Source organism: Microplitis demolitor, chromosome 8 (genome assembly GCF_026212275.2).
Source record: "Microplitis demolitor isolate Queensland-Clemson2020A chromosome 8, iyMicDemo2.1a, whole genome shotgun sequence".
In the NCBI taxonomy this organism is placed as follows: domain Eukaryota; kingdom Metazoa; phylum Arthropoda; class Insecta; order Hymenoptera; family Braconidae; genus Microplitis; species Microplitis demolitor.
Window position 1 is genome coordinate 19,901,658 of NC_068552.1, and position 25,274 is coordinate 19,926,931.

The following is a 25,274-nucleotide window of genomic DNA, read 5'->3' on the forward strand; positions in this document are numbered from 1 at the left end:
AATCACGTGCTCATTGCGGTTTCATACCTGGGTTATTACCGAGCACACATTTAAATTATATACGTCTACTTAACTCTTCTTCAATTTCATTTTTATTTAATTACTTGGGAGCTGCCAGCAGATATTGATTGGTGAGTCTTTAAATATATTTTTTAATATTTATACTGTGCTTAAAATTATCATAATTTATTTAAAATTAGTGTCTGAGAGTCTATATATATTTATTTTTGATAAATCAAGTGTCGCGGCTATTATTTGATACTCAGACATGTACATCAATTAGTGTGTGCTAGTCGAAAATTTAAATTTGAAATGAGGATAGGAATATTTGCGAATCGAAATTTAAAATAAAATAAAACATTGGAGAGCAGTTTTATATAAAATTTATAAATGGATAAAATTTTCGCGTTTAAATTCAAGAGCTATTCATAGTGAGTGAGAGAAAAAAGTAAATACGTATGGAGTAAATAAATAAAATAAATAAAAATAAAATGAGACGAGGAACTTTGGGCGGTAGTTTTGAAAACTAGTCACGGTGGGTCGATCGTTCGCCTGGAGAGTTTCGGAGGCGAGAATCGAATAAAATTCCCCGGTCTCACGTCTTCGTCCTTGTCCTCCCCCGCCTTCTCTTCTCATCACATAGTAGTTCTTGTGGCATTGGTCTATGGCCCGAGTTGCTGTCCAGTCACGGACAACCGGACCCGCGACGCGAATGAAAAGTTTTCACATCGGGTATTCGTTTGTAAAAGGTTCACCAAAGTCCCATAAGAATTTCATTCAAGACACGCGTGTATGTTCATGAGCCGAAACGCGTCTATTTTCAGCACGTAAATCCTCTGAAAATAAATATAAAAAAAAAAAAAAAAAAAAAAAAAAAACAGACAAATATCTGCAAAAATAAAATAAAGTTGAGAGACAGGCGTATTCTGTATAATTAAATGACTTGAGCTTGTCTGCAAGGTGTTAAATTACGAAATTTTTTACACTTGGCTATTGTGTGTAATTCATTTCGTCATGATAAATTCATAAATATTAATGTCTGCATACATTTTTTTCTCTAAGATTTATATATATTTTAACAAATGAATACTTTAATCTTCTTCCCAGCTGTCAAAAATTAAAACTTGGACTAAATGTTCAAAGTTATTTCGTAAAGTTAATTTTCATTTATTTTTTTTTAAACTTTTTCATGTCAGTTTTCATTTTCAACTCAAAGATATTTAGCGAATTTTAAATAAAATTTATTATTTAATTGGAAATTATTTTTTACTGCATGTAAACAATGAAAAAAAAAGCTAAATAAACAGAGTAGGAATATTTGTAGAGGTAGTAAACATTGTTTAAAATTTTCTACTAGAAATGTCAACTATTTTCTATCGCGCGAGTGTTGCGTCTCCTCTGGAATACGCTAGCGAAATAAAAGCATAACTAAAAAAATTTTAAAAAACAAGAGCTTACGAAAAAGTAAAAAAACATATATATGTATACATGTATACACGCTGTATATATTTTAGACGACATTCTCGGCGTACTTGATGCAGGAGTGCGGCGGCGTACACTCGGGAATTTGAGAAATTGAGAATAATGTAGTTTGCGACTTGTTCACGCGAATCTCAACTCACCGAAGTAGATACATGTATGCTCACAAAAACAGTCAAATACTCACGTGAAAGAGAGTGAATCTGTTCTAGCATACATCTAGGTACTCTCGTTGCAAACATTATTCAAGAGGAATTTTAACTGTAAACTTTCAATGAATTTCCACTACTGCACTAATTAACTCTCACAATTTTTTATTCATCTCATTTTATTTATTCACTTTTTTTAAATTTTATTATTCAATTCTTTTCATTTTTTCCCTTAATAATTCCCCTCGATTTATTTTCTCTCCTATATTATTTATAACCCACCAAAAAATTTATTTATTTACTCGTAAAATTACTAATTGAATAATTTACACGAAATACCATAAAAGTTTTACATGAAATATTATCGGAATCCGATTGTTTAGATTAACAATTCAACATTTTTTTTTTTTTTTTTTTTTTTTTTTTTTTTTTTAATCAAACATTCAATTAAAAATAATTGATAAGCGATTCGGTTTTGAGGATTACAGGATCAATAAAGATGTAATAAATTTAATTAAATCATAGTATCGATTTATTTTCAATATTCTCGAGTTTTATCCGCAACTTCTAGTATCAATGGATTAAAAATAAATGCAGCATTGAATGTTGATCATAAATGCATGCTGTTTATAAATAAAGTCCTTTGAATTATTGAGCGAACACGTTCAGCAAGAATGTGTGTTCATAAATATCATATATATCGCATCCTCGTTGCGGTTATGACCTTTTAAGCAATATTTGTACTGGGATGTACGAGTGTTGCGCAATTTTTATCTTGTCATCGGTGATCTTTTTAGTCTGAGTAATTTTAAAAAGGTTAGACATTGCGGTGGTAATAGACACGCGACCTTATACATCCATTTCTCTTTTGCGGTTAGAAAATAAGAAAAAAAAAAACGGGGATAGTAATCCTTTTATTATATTATTCTTAGTTCTATTAAGTAATGTGAAGTGAAACAATAAAACTAATTACTTTTTTTTAATGTAATTAAACGCCGCAGGGTAAAATAATGAATTATTTACTGGAGTCTGCTCAGATGAAAGATAAGGAAAATAAACAAAGTGCGATTGAAAATTCAAGTTTTTTATTCAGCAGACAACTCGGTAGGTAAATTCAACGAGCGTGAAAATTAAACAGTCCGGCGGTGCATCAAGACTCTTGAACGAATGAGAATGTGTACAGGAGTTTCGGTAGTTGTTGTGGACTTCTAAGAGAGTTTAAGGTGGCAAGAAGCTGCAATAGAGAAACGGAAGAGCAGAAGCTGGAGATGTACCGGAGTTGGGGTGGATAAAGAGGATGAGAAAATCTAATTAGAGGATACCAAGTCCGTGAATTCCGTAGGTGCCAGAGAAAGGCGACGGGACGTCGGTTATCCCAGAACTATCTCTGTCAATCGATAATTAGTAATTACCCGACTGGAGTTGAGATCACCCGGATAGCTGTGAAAAATAAACCAACTCTCAGTCTTTTTACTTAAAAACTCTTAAATATCGATTAATCTCATCGACGATTTTTCACTGAGAAATCAAACTTCTATAATAAAAAAAATTAAAAGATTCTTGGATTCTCATTTTTCATGGACACTTTTCTTTTTACTTTGTCTCTCCACTTACTCGAAACTTTTTTATCCACAAATTGAAAATATATTTAAAAAAAAAAAAAATTAAATGAAATACAAATGTCTGGTATTGTGTACGAGACAAATTGATGATGGTTCAAAGAAACATTTTGGTCTCAACACATTTCTGTAGACTGTCTCTCTGTTTATGATTTATTGCGTCCTGCCGTCCAGCTTTATCATTTGATACGAGATAAGGGTATTTTAAAAATACCTGAGAGTTTACAGGGAGCTTTGTGTATCATCAGAGAACAAAGCATTAAGTGCAGACACATGAGAGTAAAACGTATAACAGAAGAGCAGTAGGTAGATATGGGTTTAGCATCAGCCAGCCTGGAATATGGCGACGGACGTTTTGATCCCGCGGGTCATGAGTCGAGCCGTAAAATCGGTGGAAGGCCGCAGAGCAAGAGCCAACTGATGTTGTGCAGCACAGAGAAACTCTGGTACCCGTCTAGTCTGTATATACTTCACCAGCAGTTAGTGGTAGATGTAGAGAACAGTTGGTACGGTGATGGTTGAAGGCTAGTGTGTAGTCCACAGTCTCTGCAGAGTGTTGGCTGTACGTACGAGTAAAACAACTACTGTACTCTACTCTGGAAAAGCCCCCGTTGGCTCAATATCGCTTATTCGTGGCTGCCTAAACGCCAGGACACGCTATCGGCTCGTAGGATACATTATTCATGCACGATAAAGTATTCCCCCGACGCAGCGTTGAGGGCTTGCCTCCCGCGCTTGGTCAGGCATGAGCATGCATGCTGGTATATGTTTTCTAGGCTTACGTATGCCCTTGCTGCTGAAAGACGAGGAAAGACCTATTCTATATCCATGCACATATAGATATATATATGTTTTACGGTGTATGCTAAATTGGAGTCGACGGTATCAACCATGTGATATCACGGACGCGCGTGATCAGCAAAATGTTAACGAACCGACAAAGATTCCAGTGAGTTTGTGTGTTTTATAATTGAACCATTGCGTGTTCTCACCATTAAAATATATTTTATTTTTATTCCTTTACGTTTCAATATTTTTATCATTCAGAAGAGTTTGTATCTACTGAAAAAAAAATTTACTCGTCATCTTGGTGTTTGGAAAATCGAACACTTCAAGAAACATTTTTTTTGCAAGAAAGTTTTTAGATTTTTGAAATGAAAAATTTAATTTAAGCCTTGATGTAAAAATTTGTGTTTTTGAGGGAAGGGTAATTAAAAAAAAATGGAAGCATATTGTGATTCAAAAATATTGTTCAGTCAAAAAACAAATAATTTATTGAGTCAATAAAATTATTTTTTTCACAAAGGAATTTTTTTGCTGGTGTGTCGTAAAAAAATGAAGTTGAATCATTTTTCTTTAAAAGAGGTAATAAATAAATGGAAATAACAGAATGCAGGTGAAGAATAAAAATAATAAAAGTAATTGCAGATACTTGAAATTGAAATTTTTTCTATAGAAGCAGTAAGAATAAGACATAAAATGTAACTTTAAATCAAATTCAACTTTTATAATTAAAACTTGTAAAAATACTTTTTGTATAACTGTATATATTTGTGAGTGCGAAAGCTCGTATATTAAATGAAAACAAAAGGAATGACACTTAACTTTACAACTATTTCTCGATGAAAATGTTGTCACACAGTTGAAAAGCGAAATATAATATAAATAAAACAATGCATTCCGTCAAGCTTCTTTTTAAAGCCTTTTTTTCTCGGCATTTCTCGTAAAGCCTGCAATATTTTCACGAGCCCGTGTGGCATATTTTCCTCTACCGATATTCTGAAAATACGAGAGTACGAATTGTGAAGAACAAAATGTTGAATAGTCGTACGTTAAAATAAAAAGAATCACCGACAAAAAATCTATACGTAAAGAAACTAAAAAAAATAATAACAATAATAATAATAATAAAACGAGACAATACGCGTTCGATTCATATTGCAACGTTATCGTTGTCCTTTTGTCACCATATCGCAGTTTAGTTTTCGCCAAGTTCTCTATATGCTCATCGTACATATGACTTTCGCGAGTGCCATTATTCTGGTTTGCTTTCGGCGCAGAATAAAATTCAAAAAAAAAAAAAAAAAAAAAAAAAAAAAAAAATACAACGATTCTGTTACACAGAACATCTAATAGGATTTCGCATGTTCAAATAATACCTTTACTACTTTCAACTTTGTAACTGGACATACAGTACATATATATTTTGTATTGTCTTTATATTTATTTAAACCTCATATTTTTTCCATATCCGCAAATACGTTCGTTTGAAGTTTTGCCAGACTTCCGTTTAATAAAAATTTTTTTTTCTTTTAGTAAATATTTTTTGTCATTCATATATATATATATATATTTTTTTTAAAAAATATATTCCGTCTATAAAACAGCCATTCACTTGCATCCGCGCATCTCAATACGACTTTTAGACTGTGAAGTTATTCATTGATATACAGAGAATGTAGTTGCTTTCAGTGACAACTTGGCTTATAACCACACACTAAAACTTGACAGGTATTTTTTTCTTATGCATTGTATACACATTTATTTGTATGTAGATATATATGTATATGTATATGGATAAATATATAGTCTCTTACACGTGCAAATTTCATTACTTACATAGTCCTTTTGCAGTGTGGAAACATCTCTAGAGTCGAGGATGGCTCAAGCGAACGACTATACACAAGCTGCGAATAAATCTCTCTTCTGCTAACGAGGTAAAGAGAAGCGCGAACTGTAAGCCAGAGTAGTATGGTGTTGAGACACATCCAGCAACGGCAACACAAGACAGCCCAACAAGTCTTCTCTTCTGACTTGCTGTATGACTTTTCGCTTTACTCTCGCGTACAAAGTCAAAGCCCGTGACACCAGGGACGTGTTGTGAACTCACAAGTCAGCGAAACATAAACCTATATATATATATATATATATATATATATATATATATATTTATATAAATTATATATAGTACAAAAAAAAAGATGAACGGTATAGTCGAAGACATAAATTTGATTTATCAATAGACAATATATATGTATAGTATTTTCCATTTCATTTATTTTATTATTTTATATTGCATGAGATACATCTCCAGAAGCGTTCGAAGGTCTTAGCGTTGGACAAACTTTCACAATATTGCTGAAAAATAGAATCGACTTATATGTAAACGATAGAATCTAATAGCTGGGATTGTAAGTCGTAAACATGAATTTCGATGGAAAGTCATACTTATTTGTTTCGGCGAAATAAAATTAACTATGGAGGTGTAGTGTTAATATATGAATGTTTGAATCCTCTGACATTAAGGAACTATCTCAGCCATTCATCTATTCAAGCCGACTAATTCCTCGTTCGAGATCCTGTCTGGAGAAACCGGTGGATAATATATTATATGGTAATTCCTCAGCAGGATATGAACTCCTCAAGCGGATTCAAGCACCCTTGGCTATAGATCTTTTCTGAAGCTACTGCTATTCTCTCTCTCTTATCCTTTTTGATGTAGTTATGTGTTTTGTTTCGCAGTCAATAGGCTCCTTGTTCTGGCACAGGCCATTATGGAACAAAGTGTAGACACGTTTCGCTATATTTCCGGTTACCAAAGAAACCACTTGTGGTAACAGCGGTTGCCTCCAGAGGCGTCAGGAGCCTTACTAGATTAAAGATAATACATCAATCGAGTTTTGTTGGTCAATTTGATGCCGCTCCATTTACGGAAATTATCCTCTTTTTTCTTATTTCTTATTTTCACCTCTTGCCTTTTTTTTTATTAAGGAAAAACATTTATTCGAATAAGAACCTGGTGTAAAATTGAACGAAAAATTTATCTCGTGAATGAATTTTATTTTTTTTCCCCGATATTGTGTTCGTCTTGATCTTATTTTTTTATATTATTTTTCATTTTTGCAATTTGTCAAAAACTTTCTTCATTTTTATTCTTCCGCTTGCATTTCCACGATCACGAGTTACATTTTTTTTTCTTTACTTCCACTTTCTTTCTCTCTTTCTACTTCGATTCTCTCGCGCTTTAGCAATCAGAGCTTGGACTCGTGCCAGTCAATTCCACAGGCCAGTAGCACCCACCGTGTCGCCTCGAAACGCATTTACCTTCTTCGTGGTTAAGTTTTTTTTTTTTTTACTACAATTTATTTTTTTTTCTTTTCTATCAACTCGATAAATTTACCCTCGATAAATTGCGTGCATCACTTATAAAATTATTTAAACCCAGTTGTTATTTAATAAAGAGTAATCTGATAAGTTAATAGATTTTATTTTTATAAAATAAATGATAATTTAAATTGACGTGGATTGATTTTATCGTCACTGTGATACATAACTGTCAAGTCGAGTATTTGTTATCTTTTTCTTCTATTAAGTATCCATCACTCTTGAAAAGTAAATTGATGTTAAAATTGTAAAAAATAAATAAATATTTCAGCTAAGTAAAAATATAAATAAACAAAATAATTTATCACACTTTAACGTCAAGCCAAAAGCTTCTTTAAATTTCCGTGGTTGGCCACAAGATTAAAGGGAAACCAACGAATCCTTGGCTGATTACTTTTCCTCGTCCTTCTTTCTGGTTTACAAACCAGAACTTGTGCACAGGATTCTCAAAGGCCTGACGATAAAACTAGTCTGATAAAAAACAAAAAAAAAAAAAATTAACGTTCCCGAAAAAAAATGTATAGAAGTATTTATTTTTCCTGTGTGCCCATGACATTTTCTCGTTAGTGCCAATTAACTTGTTCCCTCACTTTTTAACATTTTTTTTTATCCCCGAGATCAAACGAATAGTAATGGAAAAAACCTCAATGAAATCTCGCTGGAATATATTTTTTATCATAAGATTTATTCCATCAGCTCGTTAACAAAATAATGAGAACTTGTCTCAGATCATTAGCAATTTTTTTTTTTTAATGAAAAATTTATTACGAATTTGTTGAGAATCGTGAGACTTTTTCGCGAAGTAATTTTATGTAAAATGAAAGCGATCTGTAGGTCAATAGAACGCAACCATTCTGAGTATTCCTCGATTTCAGTTGAGAAATAATGCATCTGTTATGGTCATAAAAATATGTGACATAGATTCGTATGTGTTTTTATTATAAAATGAGTAAAGCGAAAATCCCGCGAAGTTTAAATTTTTTTTAAAAATTATATCGAAATTAATTATTGAGTAATTATCATTTTCCGGTTTGTCAAATAATTATGGAGTGTATTTTCGAATGTAATACAAACTAATATTTGGCATATAAATGTACATATTATATAGGACATTTCCAATAAATGTTCATCAAACTGATACATTTATCAATAACAGAACCGACTGTTAGTGAACGTACTAATGGGACAAGTAAATAAATAATAGCAAATAACCGTGTAAAACATAAATATAATTTACATGTTTATTGCAACATGGGAAATTTGAAATTCAGGATTCGAGTAATCGAAAATATAAAACGTCACGAGCACTGACACATTACTGACACTTTTCCTTTATTATTCTCCCAACAATAATATTCGATAATAAAATATATAATGTAAATAAAATAATGTTGTGTTTGTAAGGTAAATATTGCGTTGAATTTAAAATGATTCTCAAGACGGAAATTTTTTTCAGAAATGTAATATTTTTCCGCTGGGATTTTGTTGATACATTTTCCGTTTGGGTTCGGGTATTTTATCTACATCAATACGGCTCAACAACTGGTACTTCACAGACAACAGATACATGTACAAAGTAGTGCACGATGTCTCTCAAAGTGATAAATCACACGAATATTGACAGTCGTATTCGTCGCACAGTGAATGCACACACAAAACCACATTACTAACAAGGAAGAGGTCACGATGAGACGTAACGCAACGCACCAATGGAAAATCTAGGACGTGCTTCAAATGACACAGTAGTAATAGTTATAGTACTATAGACCAGCGACAGTAGAGCTACGACCCATCATATATATATATATATATATATATATATATATATATATATATATATATATATATATATATATATATATATGTACTATTCTGTTCGTACACCGTAGAATCATCCGTGCTTTCAACGTTCCAACGTGGTCAGTCTCATTAGTTCTCTCGTTGCTGCTTCTGCTACTTCTGCTACATTTTCCTATTATATATATATATATGTATATATATATTGAGCATCCATACTACTCTCAACTCATCCACTTCTCATTGACAGAGCTCGGGAATTCCCATTTGTACCGAATCAGCAATTTTCATATATATATTATCACAAATATATACATATGAATATCCTGATTTTTCCTTAATTAGCTAATTTAACATAAAACTTTATTTCATAAATTAAAACAATTAAAAAAATGATTTATTAATTTTTTAAATGAATCTAAAAGTTTGACTTTGTTTCATTAATTATTGTAATTTAAAAACAATTTTAATTATTATTTTTTTAATTAACATCAAAACTTTATTCTCATTAATTATACACTAATTAAAGTCACTGGTAATTAAACGTTTAATATTTAATAAGTTAAATTAATAGAATAAATACTGACAAACGGTAGCTCACTAAATGTTAACTTACATTTCAAACCAAAGTTTCTTTAAAATTTTTCCCACCAAAGGAATAATTTAAAGGTTTTCATTGCTCTTGTCGTGAATGATTAGATGGCAATAAATGAATTAAGGGACTGAAGACTGATAAAGTGCTGCAGATCATAATTAATAAATTACTTAGCGAATATTAATGATTTGTTTATTTGAATGTGAAATAGGTTAATTGGCTTCTGGAATCTTGTGTTACTGTGAGCGAATAGATTGATCGATGGTTGACGTTGCGAGAGGGTTTACCGAATACGGTAATCGAATACATCCAAGTTGCATCTGATTACGAGTGGGAATAGTATATACAAGAGCAATAGCACGTGGCTTCACCACGCGCATACAACACTCTTGTTTATCTATCTGTTTACTCTAACCTGAGGGTACTCGGAGAAAACCTCAACGCAATTCTACAGCATCCCCTATACTATTCTCTCTGTAGATATACCAACATAGCGTATTACAAACTTTACACAATTCACCCGTTTTCCTTCACTTTATTTCGCATTCTCATCTTCATCTGTACCTTTTATCAGTTCTTTCCTTAAATTAATTAAATAACCTAAATTTAAACAAAAAGATGTCATTTAAAAATTTAATTCGAGTACCAATTACTGACACTCTGCATTATTTTATCGTTTATTTAATTAATTTTCACTTTAATTCATTTTTCGTTGATTTATAGCGCATGCGCGTTGAAGATTTCAATTAATAACACCAGTATGTCAGCATTAAATATTACAAATTAGTGATTGGGGTTTCTGGACTTCCATTTAACCACTTGTAATTATTCATCAATTTGTTACAATAAAATAAATTTGTAATTAAAAAAAGGCGGAAAAAAATTTCCAATATTAACTCAATGATGAAAAATAAAAATCTTTTCATGTTACCCACACTATCAATAATTGGTACTTTGAACTTATGAAGCATCAAAATAGCTGAGCTTAAAAAACATAAATCAACAAAAATATAAATGTTAAACTTCCCGGCTTTCAGTGAAAAACATTGAAAAGTTTACCCAAATTACTTTTTTAAATTATATATTTTTTTTTTTTTGAATTTTTTCTGTTAGCATAAACTACTAGCGCAATTACCGACAACTGTGCACCTATCCAAACACATTAAAACCACACGGAGGTAGTATAATCTTGGTAATAAAACGTTTTTCGTACTTTTGATGTATGTAGTAATCTTGCTCTTTATTATATGAATATATATGTATATATTTACGTGGGCACTAGCAAGTATACTTATATATAAACAATAATTAAAGAATATATTCGCATTGTGTCGTGTCCCGGGGGTTTATACCTACTATGTTAATTCGCCACAGGCTGCTGTCGTTCGTTTGGGCAGCGGTAAATACCGAGGATGAATCGTCGGTAGTGGTCGTGGCGTAGCCGGACGTCCCGTTCATCACGGAAGGAAAACGGATGCGTCTGTGAGTGTAACGCAGAGAACAACGGGTACTACGTAGGAACTCTATAGAAACGATGAAACAACAACAAGAACAAGAACTGTTACAATAACAACAGTAACAGTAACAGTACCGGTACTAGTGTGTGCAATAGCAACAACAACATTAACATTTAAAGCAGTCGTGCAGGTCAATGAGTAATTCAGTGAGCAAAGGGAACTTGGGTCAAGTCTGCTGACTAGAGTTTATTGGTTGTTATTAGCCGGTTAGACTTTTATTAATCCTCACTTTTTAATTATCTGATGCCAAATTTTAGTTATATTTTTATTTTAATACAGAATAGTTTTATTTTGACTCCGGGGGTTTATTGTTTTTTATTTTCTAACTTTGCTCTGTCTTTCTTGTGGGTTTTTTAAAATTTACAATCTCACTGTCCAGTTGCTCGGTCTCGTGAGCGGTTTTCCCTCTTGGCGCTTTTGAGGATGAAAGTTTTATTGAACCCATCCGCTTGTTTCCAGTATGCAGATGTTGTGGAATTAAATTTGCTGCTTTTTAACCCCTCTTATGAATACCAATTATTCATTTTAATTCTTATTATTTTTTATTATTATTATTATTATTATTATTATTAATTATTAAAAATTTTAAAACAACAGTATAAATAAATAAATATAAAAAATAACAAATATTTAATAGCTTTCAAATTTAATAGCATTAATTTTTATTACGTATAGATTTTACTGTCAGTTTTTAAATTAAATTTTAGCGCTGAAAAAAATATTTCAAAATAATTTTATTATTTTCCTATGCATTCGATAATTTTATTTAATTTATTAAAATTCAATTTAAATCTAATTTTACTTGATGGATTTTTATTGAAATAATAAAATAAAAAAAAAATCGTTTGAGTTTTTATTACATTAAATATTCCGGCGGCGTTGCATTGAGTAAATTATAAATAAAAGTTATTTTTACTTATACTTAATAATAAAAAAAAATGCGCAAAAGTTATTCAGAGGCAGAGTGAAAAATAAAATAATGAGTAGAGGTACTAGTATTGCGAGGGTTCTCGGCCTCAAATGCACACACGTTAAACGTAACACGACATTGGATAGTCTCTCTTCTCATGACAGTTGAGAATAGTCTTCTGTCGTGTGGACCCGCGGCGGGAAAAGTAAAAAAAAAAAGGGTGCGCGCGCGGACGCACTTCATTTCCGGAAAAGCACGGGGATTCATTCGCGACGACAGCACGCGGTCTGGCGTTAATCACGGAAGGAAAAGGGAGTACTCTCTACCATTTTTTAATATACATATATATCTATATATAAATATATACAGCGAAATAAAAGTGCAGTGCAGAGAGCTGGAAGAAAAAATATTTTGTGGCGGTGATAGTTACTAAAAACCATGAGACTATCTACCAAAGCTGCAACAATACACGTCACACTCCCTCTTATTAGAGCATCATTTTGATTACGTTTATATTTTATTTTTTGTTTCCTCAACATCTTGTAAAGAAACTGATTTTATATTTCGTTATTTATTTTATGCTTTTCAAGACTAATGTGCTTCACTTTATCTTATGTACTTAACTATTATTATTATTATTATTATTTTTAAAATCATGTCTATTTACTTTGCTGGTACATTTAGTCTCTCATCTTTATGCTCATAATGATATTTTTTTGTTTTTTTATTGTGTGGCTTGACTGCTCAGGAGTTTTCTCAGTGATGTCTTCTTTGCTAGCAGCATAATACCGCAATTAATGAGCAGCCGTCTTGAGGGCTCTTTGAAAAAAAATCTCTTTTAATTTAGCCATAACAATGTCGTTAAAATTACTTTTATATATAATCTTCACATAGTTACCTGTTTTTATTTACTTTTTTAACTTCCCGCTAAAAAAATTTAAAATTTTCGAGTTTCACGTTTTAAGGTTCCAGGAAGCTATCCTGACTAATTTCACGATTATGGCCGAGTGAATCTATGTGTGTACGTACGTATGTGAATATCTATAACTCTTGAATGGATGAATCGATTTTGATCATTGAAGTGTCATTCGACGCCGACTCTTATGCGCCAGGGCTAATTCAGAAGACTTCGTCTGGAGCTCCCTAGAAAATACAGATTCAATGCATAGAAAAATCTGGCCTCGAGGGTCAATTTATAACCCGATTTTTGTCTTCACTTAAAAAATTTTTATTTAATTATTTTTCTTAGATTGGCCTATTAAAAATCATCAAGACTAGCCAAGAAAAATTATTTACAAACTTTTTCCACCCCTATATAGAATAAATAACCGTGAATTCACTTTTGAAAAAAAACGAATTATATTTTTGGTGAAACAACTTTTTCAAACAATTCAATAGCTAAATAAAAAATATGTTGTTTGTATAGATATATATTTTTTTTATTTATAGAGGCTTCAATAAAATATACAATCAGGCAATTTACTAAACGCGCGCAATATTTTAAAAACTTCAAAGAAACTTTATAAATGGATTTTTTTTACCAACACACCTACCCTTTTCAAAGATACAATCAACGATGTCCAAGCATGAAAAAAAAGGTATGAATCTATACTTTAAAATTGCGTCGCCTCTATCCATCTACGTCAGTATCTCTATATATGTTAAAAAATATATATATGAATATATCCTGTTAGATGGCAATTTATCTATTGCATATTTTGAACAATGCCTCAGCGACAACACGCTTTGTTGGTCAACTAGCAATTTTATATCGGCATTGAACATACGCACAGTGCGAAACGAGACGAGACATCTATATATATGTGCACCCACACAACACAAGGGCACACAAGGGGGATGATGTTGGCCCCAGCGGCACCAGAATCCGCATCACAGGCAACGTCGCAGCTAATCCCGCGTCAGTTCCATCATCCCTCGGGCAATTCACTACCCCGAGCCTTCTCTTTCACCTCTGCCGCTCTTAGCCCCCTCTTGAATTCATTGTTTATGAGCGCAAGCCGCTTTCATCTCGATAGTGCGCGCCAAACATGCCTTTTGCGGCCCGCCAAAAGAGTTTAGCTTTAAAATCCTGGAGTAGTAAAGTACAGCTAGTCCCAGTCCCAGTTCTAGTCCCAGCATCAGCATCAGCATCACTATCAGCATTATCAACAGTAGCAGTGGCAGCCGAGTACTTTGTCTCTCAAGGGGCCAAAAAGCTCAACACCAACTACGGCAACTACGCTCGCAAGCTCTTATATACACTCTTGGATAAAATAAAGTGAAATAAAAAGGGTGTAGGGTGTAGGGCGTACATAAGAAATATAAAGTAAAGGAGGAAAGTCAACGCGTAGCGCGTCGGACTTATCGAGCTGCGAAAAAAAAAACGATAAAACTTTCCGACCGGGCGAACTTGTTCTTCTTGGTATTCTTCTTAAGGCAAACCCAGACTGTGACGTTTTATTTATTTTATATATTTCCTTTTTCCTTTTCGTTTTAGTTATAGTTTTTTTTTTTATTTATAGATTTATTCTCCCAGTGGATAGACTGTAGACGAGCTAAACCAAAAAAACAAGAGTGAAGGTGTCTTTTGTAAAGAGACACTTTCTTAAACAACTTGTCAATTTTTATTCAATCCATACAGATATGTGTGCACTTCTCTGTCATTTTTCCTGTATAAAAGGCAACTTTTTTTCTGCATACAATGTGAAATAGAAATTTTAAAAAGTTTTGTATTGAAAACAAAAAATATGGACAAAGTTTACTTTGCAAATGTATTTTTGTTTTTTGTTATTATTTTTGGAAAATATTTCAACAATAGATTGTGGGTAATGGATTGTGTGTATATAGGTGACGAGGAAGAAAATAGGAGGACTTGAATGAGGGTAAAAAATTGTCAGCCATTGAATTTGTGATTTGAAATTTAAGCAAGTGTGGAGTAGAATGGGATGAAGATGGCGCGATGGAGAGTGATGAGAGTTGGGGTTAAAGGAGAGAATAAATTGTGGCATGCTTTTCCTTGAGCCCTCTACGAGCGAAACTAAAAGTAGATATAGCATAAAGGGAATTTGGTTGAACAGTAGCTGGGTGAGGATGAGAATCCTGATGGTGTTCTTAGGAGTTAGAGAGAGAGGGAAGAATGTTGAGTCCAAACTGTAGAATTGGATATATAGGAAACCGGGAAAGCTCCCTCTTCAAGAATTCATCTCTCCTTGGATCTCTGTCCCGTATCAACGACAGCTCGAATCAATTTCAACTGTCGTCAAGCAGTATCCCGCCCGGCAAAACTGTACAGCGACGTCATTCCTTTTGGGATTCACTGCGTTTTGAATTTTATTATGTGAGATCTGACATGATGTATAACTTCTCATGAGACACTCTTTTATTATTCGTTTCACCTCATGCAAATTTTTACTTTTTACTCAGAATTCATGTTTCGCGCATCTAACTTTTCTTATATATATTATAATGTATATATATTATTCTGTAAATTGTCAAAATTTTGATGCTGTCATTAGCCGATCAGGACAGTTCTTACATTTTTTTTCGTTCCATGTTTTTCAAAATGATTTTTCCAGTTCACCAAATATTGCTTTTAAATTATAATTGTATCAATTTATTCATTTATGTTATTATTTTTATTTGAATTTATTAATAGTCAGGTGAGCATTTGGGTCAATAGTTGATTGAATGTATGGGTCAACAATCAAGTAAACATGAATTGATTTTAATTATCAAAATAATAACAATAATAATGACTAAAAATACATTATGATAATGAAGCAATTAATCCCAGTTTTTCGAGTACCTAATATTATTTTCATTAAATAAAAGAGTATGTTTACTGATTACATAAATTAAACTTAAAACATCGTTTCAGGATTTTGAAAAATTTTATCATTATCAATTTTAGTAAAAACAAAAGGATCCAGTTTTCATTCTTTCTATATTTGGCCCAAGTTTACTCCAATTTTATCAAAAAATTCACTCCGTGTACATTTTACTGTGGAACAAGTGGCCGAAATTTTTTTGGCGGCATTTTTTAAAAGACGGATTTCAAATTTAATTTTTATCTCTGATATCCTGGTTGAAAAAAAAATTATTCTTCTTCTAATCCTATAAAATTTATAATTCACAATCTCTACCATGTTTTATTAAACATTAAAATATAAAACTCTAAATGAAATCATTAAAAATTTTATTATCCATTACTCGAATAGGATAAACCGGGTGTAAAAATTGAAATAAATAGAGTATGGATCAGAAATTTTTTAATGATAATACTATGTAATATATTTGTTAAAAACATAAAAATAAAGAAAGAGGGGAGAGGTATGCGCGATTGTGATGCCCACGCATCCGGCTAGCACGCTACGTTATGCTAGCTTAGTTGCAGCAGCATTTAGCATCAGAGTAGCAGCTAGCAGCGTGCTGGCGCGCATCACCACACTCCTCAACTCTGTGTTGCCGCGGTATCACCAAGGGGGGTCCGTACGTCGTCCTAACGCTTTCAGTCTGCCGCGAAACGTCGTGGCGTGTAGATTGGGTCATCTGTGCCGGTTGTTTATCTAACGCTCCCATCTCGTGCGCGCTACATCAGCTGTCAAACACCCACGTTTTTTCTCCATTACCTTACATCCTCACACCTGATCCTGACATAACTTTTTCCTATTATCGATATTCAATACTTGTTATTATCAATACACCATAAATCTCATAAAAACATAACGTTAATTTTTAAATTTATAAAAGTCTGTGGATAAAAAAAGTTATAGTGCATAAATTTAGTGTTCAATTATTTTGGACTTTCCAGAATTATCGGTGAGTCATAAATAATCTTAAGCAAAATTTTTATTTTTTCCTTTGATAAATTTTAATTAAAAAAAAAAAAATGATTAATTATGGAGTTAAAATTAAAAAAGCGCTTTAATACAGTATGTTTGATCCCCACTGTGCATACAAACCTAAAACTCGTGTCCGTAGTGCGTCTGGCAGGCGTGATGCGGTCCTCAGAGTAGAGGAATTACGTCACGATAAAGAAACGTGGCAGCCAGTTCGCTGGGATAGGAGCAAAGTAAATGAAAGAGCATAGTAGCAATACAGATGAGTGTATATGCTAGAAAGAGCACTTTACTCTTTACTTATATATATATATATATTATTATTATTTTCTCTTGTACTCTGGTACTATGGTTCGCACATTACCGCACACTCTCATAGATCCACCACACACCCACACTCGGGATCTAATGTGATGTGATGTGATGTGATGTGAGCAAAGTATAGTAAATTCATATAATGCAATTAATCGTTATGACCTGCCTGAACTGAAAACTCTTTTAGCCTCTTCTCCTGAATCGCGTGCTTGTATGACTTGTGAGTGCAGTAGAGAGTCATTCTATTTCCTCGTTGTTACAGAGACCCACTTACTCACTGGATTCACCGTTGGCTCTACTCGGCAAATTCTACATTGACATTTTAAATATTTATCGAAGCTCTTGCACTTAAAACAACCAACTTCTGTCGATTGCAATCGATACTGTCCCTCTTTCTCATATAATCTAACAAATCCACTCAACTATTTATATAATTTTATTTTTTTTCCTTCACATTATGATTCGAGATCAACGAGAGCTAATAATGCATCTCGTAACACCCACGTGACAAATTATGAGGACGTTGAACTTACTTTATTAATGCGAGCGTTATAATTTATCCTTATAAATTGATTTTATTTTTTAAAAATATGTATGTGAAATATATACATAGGTGATATGGGAATCTGATATTTTTAATTTATTAAATTATTTTTGAAATTTGATATTTAAAAAAATATTAATATTTATTCAATACTATTATTGTTATTGATTATTATTATTATTATTATTATGGAATTCTTATTTCGATGGCTCTTCTATTTGGCTCGGATACCGTACGTTCAAGTTTGCTGCTCCGTACAGCGGCGACACCACCACGTGGCCGGCACGTCGACCTCGATACACAAATACTTATATATATGTATATATAAGTATATAAATATTTCTACATATATACAGTACGGCAGATGAGTAGGAGTATAGTGTACGGGTCGACAACAACCGATGATCTCTTGACACACGAGATAAAATGAGCAAGACAAAGAGGGCGTGGAAATGGGGAATCATGAGTAAGAAATAATAGTTAAAATATAAATATAAAATATCTGAATCTGATGACTGCTCGGGTTTCCGGAGTAGATGAGTTACATTTATATCGCGTTATCAATTATATTATGTGAATATTCACGCTCTGCGAACACTTTTTTTTTTTTTTATTTTATTTTCATTATTAAAAATATTATTCTATTATATTAATTGCATCCTATTACATTGTCAATTTTTTGCACATCCTGATTAAGTATGCCAGCATTATTTATTATTATTATTAAATTTATATTTCAAATTCTTGCTCTATTCATTTTAATTTAGACTGTAAATATAAAATAATTGCTAGGTAATTTTTATACTGGATATTTTTGAATATTTTTAATTTTTAACGCTCGAGAGGATGTTAAATTTATCCATTAAAATCCATTAATTATTCATTAACATGATCCTCTGCATATAATTTATATTTTATAGAATTTAATACCAACGGAAAAGAAATTGATTTTATTATCCGTCAATTATATTCATTTCAAAGGATTTAATTACACATGAAAAAATACCTATAATTAAATCGCCTCAGTAAGCAAAATTATTCGATAATGAATATAATATATTTTGTACAAAACACGATATGTAATATCTCAAACAAATAAATTAATCACTACACTAAACAAATATTATGGAAATTCCCGGCGTAATTGGATACAAAAAAGCCAAACAATTGCATGTTAATAAAATTGTTGTTTTAAAAAAATTACCTCGCGATTTCCAGTAATTGTCCGTCAACTGACTTTTAAAAAATAACAATAAATAAAACAAACAATTATTTCGGCCTCTATAGAATTTAATTAATAAAATATATTTCACCTTTAGTAATATTTATCAAAAGCATATCAACACTGAAAAATTTCCAACAAATTTTACTATGGGTGCATTGTAACCCCGAACCATAGTAAACGTATGCGCATAGGTCCCAATCGTGTCGTCTGCGCATACCGTTGACCATGGGACACTTGTAAATTTTGTGCCAGTTTCCTTATGGTCCGGGGTTACAATGCACCCATAGTAAAATTTAATGGGAATTTTTCACAGTGAAGTATTTAGTTAGAAATATATGACCGAAAATTAGTCCAAAAGCCGAAATCATCTCGAAAACGTATAATTTTATTAAAAAAGCCCGAAATTTCGCCAAAATTTGATTATCTCTGTAAACAGACCGAAAATTGACCAATAAATTTGGTCTTTTTTAGGCCTAATTTTGCTTAATTCAAGCCATTTTTCGAGCGAGAAAAAATTTATTATTATTTTCGCTTAAATTTCTTTATTCGGGAAATTGCGCGGCAAATTTGAACTGACAAAAATTTTTAACAATAAACAGAATTTACTGAAAAATTTTTTAGTATAAAAATTTGTTTGAATTTTATTTAAAAAAAAAAAAAAGAAAAAAATCCCCGTTGAAGCGATAAAATTTTCTAAACGTTTTCTGCATCACTTGAAATGGATTTTAAAAGCTCTTAAGACCCAAAGTATCGCATCAGATGACATACACACTGTCAGCAGAGATTTGTCGACTCACAATGAGGTGTATTGTCTAATAGGATTTCACGTAGCTCCATATATCCTACACATCATCACCGGAATCGCCAGAACATTCTTCCTCTTTACTACCTGCTATAACTACTATCACTATTATTTCACCACTACCACAGCTCCCTCCATTATTTAGCGTACTTTCTATACAACCATATATCCCACATGTGTTATACATTACGAGGTGTACAGTAATAGGACTATAAAGACTACAAGTACGGCGACATTTCTCCATACATGCGTTAGCAGTATCTGCCAGTGCTTTTACTTCCGTCTCCATACCAAGAGTCCTGGAATTCGTAGCATCCGTTGGTCTCCACCACGCGTTCCTTCAAGTAGAAGTGATACGGATAGAGACTATACTAGTATATATGTATATTTATGTATATATGTATATAGGAAAAGACCAAGTACAGAGAGAGCAAATTGTTAAAGGGGATGCGAAAGATAACGTTCAGTGATGTATACATGAACGGGAATAGTGAAGGCGGAAATGGTAACAGACGATACGAGTAAGAAGAGCTAAACTATAGACATGTATGAGCGGGAATACTTGATGGTAGATGTTGGTATATTTTAAATACTATATATCTATACCAGATAGAAGATAAAACAGAGCAAGAGGTCATGCTTTCAGAGAGTAAGAGGTTACTTTGTTTAGAAACAAACTTACCAATTGTGGAATATCTGTCCTATTCGAATGAGAATACATATGTATGTATATATGTATATATATTTTGCGGATATTATATATGCTTGGAAATATATATTATCTGTCCTGTGGGCCAAGTTGTTGAGGAATCTTGTTGTAAGAAAAGGTGAAGTAAACTTTGACAACAAAAACCGTCACAGTCTTTGTTATATTACTGGCATGATACTAAGAAGACGTCGACGTTGATACTATTCCCGAATTGTTGGAATTCTAACCTTTGTTATTTGCTTTGCAAGAATTATGTTATTGGACATGAAATTTTTTTTGTGTCGAGGAAATATTTCCATAGCAAGTTTAAAAATTTAAATAAACTAGTCAACTATTTGTTTAATTAATTGACGGGTTAAATTAAAACACTAGTAAGCTAGCAATTTCAAAAATTCACCAGTTAATTAATAATTTATTTTTACTGAAATTGTCAGTAATTAATACTGTTTATTAAAAAAAAAATAACGCTCGCAGCCTTTTGAATAAATTTTCAAAATATATTTTATAGAAAAAAAAATATTTATATATATATATACATATATTTATGTATATAAAGCTAATCGAGATTTTATTTGATAAAACGTCAATAAAAAAATGCATAAAAAGTGTGAATGTTTGATTTTAAAAAAAATGTCCTTCAGAAAAAGCTCCATTGAGAGGTACTCTGATAGAGTGATTTTTAGTGTTATTTATTTTATATTTCATTTGATTTTATTTTATTTGTAAAGGAATAAAAAATAACGCCAAGTACGCAATAATATATTTTAAAAGCAATTACCATAAAAGATCGGGATCGACAAATGAATATTCGATGGTGCTTTTGCATCACGGCCATAAAATTTACTCTGCATCAGATCTACTGGCCGAGATTATAGTACACCCGGAAGAGCCAAAGATAGACCAGAGGACGGACGAGTAGAAAATTTTTTCTTTTTCAGTCCGTCAGCAATCGTACGGGGATTATCTATGACGGTCGTTAAAGCGATCAAACATGCTCGACAGTAGTTGCGTCGTCGTATGTATGTTTATGTAAATATATATGGATATATGAGTGCTCGGCTTACAAATGTATGCGATAAATATGTATATGTAAATAGAGATCTGTATATACATATATACCGATAGATATACAAGAGGAATGATCTGCGAGGAATATCGGACATGGGTTGGCTAGGGCGCTCTGGGAGAAATGCCGCCGCGACGCGGCTCACCGTCGCGTCGTCAACTATATACATCCATATATATATATGTATATATATATATAAATATATAGAGAGACTATATACGTATATATAGAGTTTGCATCCCCCGTAAACCATTTATCACACTTGCGGCCACAGCTGCGCCAGTGCCATGTCGCCCATTAGAGGGACGGACTTGGTTTCCGCGTATGTCCGATCTACCAACAACTTTGATTTTTTTTAATTCTCATCTTAATGTACCTCTCTTCTAACTCGTGTCAATTATATATACATTTCACTTGTCATGTTGCTTTGTTAAATTTATTACCGATAAAAAAAAATCCATTATTTATTTATTTGCTTTTTTATCTGAATAATAAAAATATCGATCAGCAATTGGCTCTAAAAAAGTTTTATTCAGTAGTAAATTTTTAAAAAAATAAACTTTTGATTTATTGTAGAGCGTTATCACGAGATGACATATATGTATTTTGTCGGAATAGCTGTAGTGTAGAGACTGTGTAGTGTAGGTGTAGTTTTTTAGTGCAATGACACATAATGGGCAAGTTTTAAGTAAGCGACTGATGGTAATCAATAAATTTATCTAATGCATTGGCTAAAAATATTATTAAATATTATGTCGATAAAATCTGGCGTAAACCCGTAAATGATTGACAAGGATTGAGGTCACATTTACACAAGCTTACTGGCAGATGTCACTCCTCTGGGATTCAGTCAAGCAGTCAATGCGACCTGTCCGTGCTAGATTTCCTCCTGCAGAAATTACAATTTCTTGTCTCTCGGGAGGACTTTTATATCCTGATAAAAAATAAACCTGAAAACAGGATCCTCTGTCGCTCGGCCTCAGTACCCTTGATCTCATTGAATATTCAATACTACGAAACAGGTCCATATGCTGCTGCGGGAGGTATACATGATATTGCGTATAAGTCTCCGGAGAGATGCTCCGAATGAGATGAGCGATGCATATATATATATGTATAGATATATGTATGTATGTGTGTCTATATGAAGTCCGGCAAAAACAAGCAGCATATCAAATAAAGATATGAAACTTTTTTAGCATTCAATGAAGCTTTAGAAATTCCTCTGTGAAGTTATTTGATGAATTTAGTCTCGAGAATTTTGTTGAGCTCAAAAAAAGCGAACAATAAATAATATAAAGCTCTCTCTATGAAACAATAATGATAATAATAATAATAATGATATACTTTTGTGAGGAAATACGGCTAATGAAATTTTTTGCTAGTTATATCTGACTGGAAATGAACAAAGTGATTTGAGTCATATATGTGTGTCGGAATAAAGAAAAATAAAGCCAGCAATAATAAATATAATATAATGTCCATATATATGTGGTAATAAGGAGAAAAAAACATTTATTTACTGGACAATAAAAATAATCTCTTTGTTATGGGTTACACTTGGTTTGAAAATACGCTTCGGGAATTTCGCCAGAGATTTGACTGGCTGCTTCAAGATAAATTATTCTGATTGCGTGTGAGTCTGGATGCGATGAAAAATAATGTTAATAAAATAATAATAATGGCAGCAGTAGCGACGACGGTGGCAGTGGCGGCATAAAAAAAATATAAAAAAAAATTTTTATTTTTAAAAGAGAGAGATGATGTAAAGAGCGGATAATGTGTAAGGAAGAGAGAATGTGGAGTATAAAAGGTAAAAATAAAGTAAAGTTGACTATTTTAGCAGTACACATACGAACAGTCATAGTGATAGTGAGGGTAATAGTCATAGTCATTGGATTTTGTCTACATAAGCAGTATATAAATGCCTGTAGGATATATGCACTTCCGGGCACTCGAAATTCCAACGATTCGTCGAGGTAGTCGTTAGCCAGCTATCCAGCTAGCCAGCTATCCAGCTAGACAGAGCATAGAGCAAGTAAAGCACATCCACCACCCGGTGCGGCCCGACCCGGCCAGGATACTAGCCAGCTAGTGCACACCGAAATCTCCATAATTCTCGCAATTTGTACCGCACTACCAAAACCCGAGGCCTCTTTTATACTATCTGCTCTCTTATTTCCTCGTGGTTCACGTTCTCCGCAATGCCTCGCAATATAACCCACCTCCTCCTCCGTTCGCTGGGAAATGCAAATGAGAGGTATTGTGTACGAGAGAAATATCGAAATCGTCTGTGTAGTTAAATATACATGTACATATAGTTATATATTTCTTTAAAATTTAAAAGGGATGGTGTTGTTATTTAGTAGGGGTAAAGAAACGCGGGAGATATGAGTACATATATTACGGTTTGCTAGATGTACGTGTGGACAAGAGAATAAAAGAGTGCTTGTATATATGTGTATCTTGTTTTCTTCTTTCTTCATTTCTTCCTCTCTTTCTCTACAGCTTAACCCTCAACTCTCTGGTCCATTATGTCTTCCGTTCGCGTTCTCGTCCGACGTTTTACTTCATTCCCCTGTCTATCTTTCTGTCTGTCTCGCAACCCCGTCGTGATCCTTTTTAGGCTTCGCACCCTACTCTACTATTCTACTGCTTGTAACCCGTAGATTCTGCACTACTTTACACATATACATATATATATATGTATATGTCCTTTCTACTGTACGGTTTCGATGATGGTAACGGTGCTGGTGATGATGAGGGTGCATAAGTATATAGAGAATGAAGGAGGGTTGGAGACTTGCTAGACAGAGCATTCGCGCGCGTTTTAACTCAAACCAGAGTAAGACTGGGGTCCAAATCCTAGGGACCTTGATTTTATGACAATCATGCGACGAGGGTGAAATAGTCACAATGTCCTCTAGACTAGAAACAATCAATTTCGCCATAATTTATTTATTTTTTCATTTCACGATAATAATAATAAATTTTAAAATATTTTTTTTTTTTGCGCTCCGCTCAATTTTAATCCCGTTTATTTTATTATTGTTTGAATAGGAGTATAAAATTTATTTTTAGCTTATTAAATTTAAATCAATTTAAATAATTGGTAATTTAAAAAAAGTTTTTCCTTTCTTGAATACTTTGTTGACGTGGTTGTTTCAAGAACTTATTAAGCTGTTAGTTTTTATAAGTGGCTTTTGTTTTATTTAGTATGTACACAATTAGTCTTTACCCAACAAAGTATAAATTAATACTGAATAACCTGCAATTAAATTTAATTGATAGTCTATTTTTGTGAATTGAAAATGTAAATCTTCATTTTACGTCAAAATTTATGAAATTTATTTTCAGAACTGTGACGTTAGTCTTTGAATAATTTATAAAAATGTCAAAAGTGACTATTTTAATTGCAAGAAATTTTACATTCAGGATATAAATCTTTTAAATATATATTAATATTATATGATATTATAATTTAAGTATTCAAATTCCATTAATGCATTTTATAAATTATTAATTTTATTTAAAATTTAAAAAAA

The 25,274-nt window shown here is 32.5% G+C and overlaps 1 protein-coding gene across 2 annotated transcripts in view; it reads left to right on the plus strand.

Moving 5' to 3' along the window:
• The first annotated feature begins 41 nt into the window (after window positions 1-41).
• The window catches only part of LOC103576741 (prolyl 4-hydroxylase subunit alpha-1), a 73,355-nt gene continuing 48,122 nt past the window's right edge, over window positions 42-25,274 (plus strand). Inside the window, exon 1 of one of the 2 annotated variants that reach the window (XM_014443243.2) lies at window positions 42-131. The gene's annotated coding sequence lies outside the window, so the exon portion shown is untranslated. Of the gene's footprint in view, window positions 132-16,650; window positions 17,049-25,274 lie in introns of those variants that run through there. The other variant, XM_008557105.2, reaches the window with a different exon arrangement.